The 5,418-nt window shown below is 41.7% G+C and overlaps 1 non-coding gene across 1 annotated transcript; it reads right to left on the bottom strand.

Annotated features, from left to right (window-relative positions):
- Positions 1 to 677: 677 nt before the first annotated feature.
- Positions 678 to 784, bottom strand: LOC112997903 (small nucleolar RNA R71). Its single transcript, XR_003262958.1, has one exon. It is a non-coding gene; the product is annotated as a small nucleolar RNA R71 (small nucleolar RNA).
- Between the last annotated feature and the right edge of the window lie 4,634 nt (positions 785 to 5,418).

Below are 5,418 nucleotides of genomic sequence, written 5' to 3'. Positions count from 1 at the left end.
ATTTGGATATCATTTGGGGGTAGCTGTAGTTCAAACCTGCACCTTTATTTACATGACAAGGCAACTAGTTGTGCATGCTGAATGTAGTGTATGACTAGAGGCAATTCATCTGACTTACAACCCTTGGATCCTGAGATAGATAGGACATTTCATATACTAGTTAGGCATCATTTTATACCTTTTGATCATCCTGAGCATTCCATTACTAGTGAATCTGTGCATCTGTTATTGGTGATTTTGAACATCCTGATTTTGAGCATTCTGATTCTGAGCATTCTGATTTTGAACATTCTGAGAACATGGCACAACCTCCACCCTGTGAGAGGACTCTAAGGGAAATGGCTGCATCTGATTTCACCTACGAAAGCTTGTGCATCCAATACCTTGATGAGGATGTCCCATATGTTCTTAAAACTGGACTGATTCATTTGCTTCCAAAGTTTCATGGCCTTGCAGGTGAAGACCCGCACAAACATTTGAGGGAATTTCATATTGTCTGCTCCACCATGAAACCCCCAGATGTCTAAGAGGACCACATATTTCTGAAGGCTTTCCCTCATTCTTTAGAGGGAGTGGCAAAGGACTGGCTATATTACCTTGCTCCAAGGTCCATCACGAGCTGGGATGACCTTAAGAGAGTATTCTTAGAAAAAATTTTCCCTACTTCCAGGACCACAACCATCAGGAAGGATATCTCAGGTATTAGACAACTCAGTGGAGAGAGCCTGTATGAATACTGGGAGAGATTTAAAAAACTATGTGCCAGTTGCCCTCACCATCAGATTTCAGAGCAGCTGCTTCTCCAATATTTTTATGAAGGACTCAGTACTATGGAGAGAAGTATGATAGATGCTGTTAGTGGTGGAGCCCTTGGAGACATGACTCCTGCTGAATCCAAAAATTTAATTGAGAAGATGGCTTCCAACTCCCAGCAGTTTAGCACCAGAAATGATGCGATAGTCATTAGAGGAGTGCATGAGGTAGCTACAAACTCAGCTACATCATCTGAAACTAAGAAGCTTGAAGGCAAACTGGACGCATTGGTTAACTTGGTAACCCAGCTGGCCTTGAACCAAAAATCTGTACCTGTCGCAAGGGTCTGTGGTTTGTGCTCCTCTGCTGACCACCATACAGACCTTTGCCCTTCCATGCAGCAACCTGGAGCAATTGAGCAGCCCGAAGCTTATGCTGCAAACATTTACAATAGACCTCCTCAACCTCAGCATCAAAATCAACCACAATAGAACAATTATGACCTCTCCAGCAACAGATACAACCTTGAATGGAGGAATCACCCTAATCTCAAATGGTCTAGCCCTCAACAACAACGACAGCAGCCTGTTCCTTCCTTCCAAAATGCTGCTGGCCCAAGCAGACCATACATTCCTCCACCAATCCAACAACAACAGCAACCTCAGAAACAACCAACAGTTGAGGCCCCTCCACAACCTTCCCTCGAAGAACTTGTGAGGCAAATGACTATGCAGAACATGCAGTTTCAACAAGAGACCAGAGCTTCCATTCAGAGCTTGACTAATCAGATGGGACAATTAGCTACACAATTGAATCAACAACAGTCCCAGAATTCTGACAAGCTACCTTCTCAAGCTGTCCAAAATCCCAAAAATGTCAGTGCCATTTCATTGAGGTTGGGAAAGTAGTGTCAAGGACCATAAGCTGTAGCACCTTCCTCATCTGTAAATGAACCTGCCAAACTTCACTCTACTCCAGAAAAAGGTGATGACAAAAATTTACCTAACAATTTCTGTGCAGGTGAATCTGATTTGCAGAAGCAGCACATCCCCCCTCCTCCATTCCCTCCAAGAGCAGTTTCCAACAAAAAAAATGGAAGAGGCAGAGAAAGAGATCTTGGAAACATTTAGAAAAGTAGAGGTAAATATACCTCTACTGGATGCAATTAAGCAAATTCCAAGATATGCTAAATTCTTGAAGGAGCTGTGCACTAATAAGCGGAAGCTTAAAGGAAGTGAATGAATTAGCATGGGCAGAAATGTCTCTGCATTGATTGGTAAATCTGTTCCCCAAATTCCTAAAAAATGTAAAGATCCAGGTACATTCAGCATACGTTGTATTATAGGGAATAGTAAGTTTGACAATGCCATGCTAGATTTAGGAGCTTCTGTTAGTGTTATGCCTCTGTCTATTTTTAATTCTCTATCTCTAGGTCCCTTGCAGTCAACTTATGTGGTAATTCATTTAGCTAATAGAAGTGTTGCCTACCCTGTTGGTTTCATAGAAGATGTCTTAGTTAGAGTTGGTGAACTGATTTTCCCTGTTGATTTTTATATTTTGAATATGGAAGATGGATTTTCTCAAGGATCAGTTCCCATCATTCTAGGCAGACCCTTTATGAAGACTGCTAGAACTAAGATAGATGTTTATGCAGGCACACTATCCAAGGAGTTTGGTGATATAACTGTTCATTTTAATATTCTGGATGCTATGAAATACCCATCTGAAGATCTTTCTATATTTCGTGCTAAAATAATTGACCATGTTGTTGATGAATACATGACTGATCTTTACTCTAATCCGCATGCCTCTCACTCTTCATGCATTGAGTCTGAAATTGTACTTGATCATATATTTGAATTTGATGCTGAAAGTGAATCTGAAAGTGATATTGATTGCATGTCTGGTGGTCGTGTTTTACCTCTCGAGATTGATTTTATAGAGTCATATAGGACTAACCATGTTTCAGGAAGTACACATACCTCTGACTTTCTTTATGAGGTACAGGCTGAGAAACCATCTCCTTCTACCACTATCCAACCGACCACACCAGAATTGAAGCCTCTGCCATCAAATTTAAAATACGCTTACTTGGATGATAGAAAAAGTTTTCCAGTGATTATATCTGCCTCCCTTGCTGATGAGCAAGAGGAGAAGTTTTTGTCTGTTCTCAAGAAGCATAAGAAGGCTATAGGCTGGACCCTGGCGGACATTCCTGGTATTAGCCCATCCACATGTATACATCGAATAAGTTTAGAGGATGGAGCTAGACCAGCAAGACAGCCACAGAGAAGACTCAACCCGGTGATTCTTGATGTAGTGAAGAAGGAGATAACCAAGCTTTTGCAAGCTGGAATCATTTATCCGACAGCCAATGGGTGAGTCCCGTCCAGGTCGTCCCGAAGAAGACCGGCCTCACAGTGATCAAAAATGAGAAGGAGGAGTTGATTCCTACTCGGGTGCAGAACAGTTGGAGAGTCTGCATTGACTATAGGAGGCTGAACCAAGTTACCAAAAAGGACCATTTTCCCCTACCATTCATTGACCAAATGCTTGAACGCCTGGCAGGTAAATCTCACTACTGTTTCCTTGATGGTTTTTCTGGTTATATGCAAATTACTATTGCTCCTGAGGATAAAAAAAAAACCTGCTCCTTCGACACTTTTTGCCTATAGGAGGATGCCTTTCGGCCTGTGCAATGCCCCTTGTACCTTCCAACGGTGCATGATTAGTATTTTCAGTGATTTCTTAGAAAATTGCATAGAGGTGTTTATGGATAATTTCACTGTGTATGGATCCTCTTTTGATGGTTGTTTGGATAGTTTGGAAAAAGTTTTGAATAGATGCATTGAAACCAACCTTGTTCTAAATTTTGAAAAATGTCATTTTATGGTTGAGCAAGGTATAGTTTTAGGCCACATTATTTCCAATAAGGGTATTGAAGTAGATCCTGCAAAAAAATTTGTTATTTCACAATTGCCTTACCCCTCTTGTGTGCGAGAGGTGCGATCTTTTCTTGGTCATGTAGGATTCTACAGGCGCTTTATAAGGGATTTTAGCAAAGTAGTCCTTCCACTGTCCAACTTGTTGCAAAAAGAGGTGGAGTTTGACTTTAATGACAGATGCAAAGAGGCTTTTGATTGCCTCAAAAGAGCGCTGACTACCACCCCCATCATCCAGGCACCCAATTGGACAACCCCTTTTGAGCTTATGTGTGATGCATCAAATTATGCATTGGGGGCTGCCCTTGCTCAGAAAATTGATAAATTGCCCAAGGTGATATACTATGCTTCTAGGACTTTAGATGTTGCCCAAGCGAATTATACTACTACTGAGAAAGAGCTTCTAGCCATAGTTTTTGCTCTTGAAAAATTTCGATCTTATTTGCTTGGTACCCGCATTATTGTTTATACTGACCATGCAACTCTAAAGTACTTGTTGAAGAAGGCTGATTCTAAGCCTAGGTTGATCCGATGGATGCTCTGGCTCCAAGAGTTTGACTTGGAGATCCGTGATAGGAGCGGAGCACAAAATTTAGTTGCTGATCATTTGAGTCGGATCGAACGTGTAACGGATGCGGATTCACCCATTCGGGATGATTTCCCAGATGATCATTTGTATATACTGTATAGTATTTCTGACTCTCTTTCTACTCCCTGGTTTGCCAACATTGTCAATTATTTAGTTGCTTCTGTTTTTCCTCCCTTAGCATCTAAGGCCCAAAAAGATAAAATTAAAAGTGATGCTAAGCATTTTATTTGGGATGACCCCTACTTGTGCAAATTGTGCTGTGATCAGGTCATTAGACGATGCATTCAGGATCATGAGACTGACTCAGTCCTGCAGTTCTGTCATTCTTCCACACCGGGAGGTCATCTGGGTGTTCAAAGGACAGCTCGCAAAGTGCTTGATTGTGGTTTTTACTGGCCCACCATCTTTAAAGATGCGTGGAAGATCTGCAACACTTGTGAGCAGTGTCAGAGAGCAGGAAATACACTTACATGGCGACAACAAATGCCTCAGCAACCTATGCTATTCTGTGAGGTGTTTGATGTCTGGGGTATAGATTTCATGGGCCCTTTTCTTGTCTCTTTTGGTTATGTTTACATTCTCCTTGCAATTGACTATTTTTCAAAATGGGTGGAAGCCAAACCTACTAGAACTAATGATGCTAAGGTTGTTGCAGATTTTGTTAGATCTAATCTGTTTTGCAGTTGTTAGTGATCATGGAACCCATTTCTGCAATAGAGCAATGCATGCCTTGCTTAAAAAGTACGGAGTGGTACACAGGGTATCCACACCATACCATCCCCAGACCAATGGACAGGCAGAAATTTCTAACAGGGAGATCAAGAGAATTTTAGAGAAGATTATGCAGCCAAGCAGGAAAGATTGGAGTACCAGGCTTGATGATGCTCTCTGGGCACATCGGACTGCCTACAAAGCACCCGTAGGAATGTCTTCTTATCGGGTTGTCTTTGGAAAGGCATGTCATCTTCCAGTGGAAATTGAGCACAAAGCATACTGGGCAGTGAAGACTTGCAACTTCTCTATGGATCAAGCTGGTGAGGAAAGAAAGTTGCAACTGAGTGAGTTAGATGAAATCCTCGTAGAAGCCTACGAGAATGCCAAGTTCTAGAAAGAAAAGACCAAGAAGTTCCATGA

Source organism: Glycine max, chromosome 1 (assembly GCF_000004515.6).
Source record: "Glycine max cultivar Williams 82 chromosome 1, Glycine_max_v4.0, whole genome shotgun sequence".
NCBI classification, from domain to species: Eukaryota; Viridiplantae; Streptophyta; class Magnoliopsida; order Fabales; family Fabaceae; genus Glycine; species Glycine max.
The sequence above is the reverse complement of the archived record's forward strand: the minus strand, read 5'-3'. Positions and strand labels throughout refer to the sequence as shown.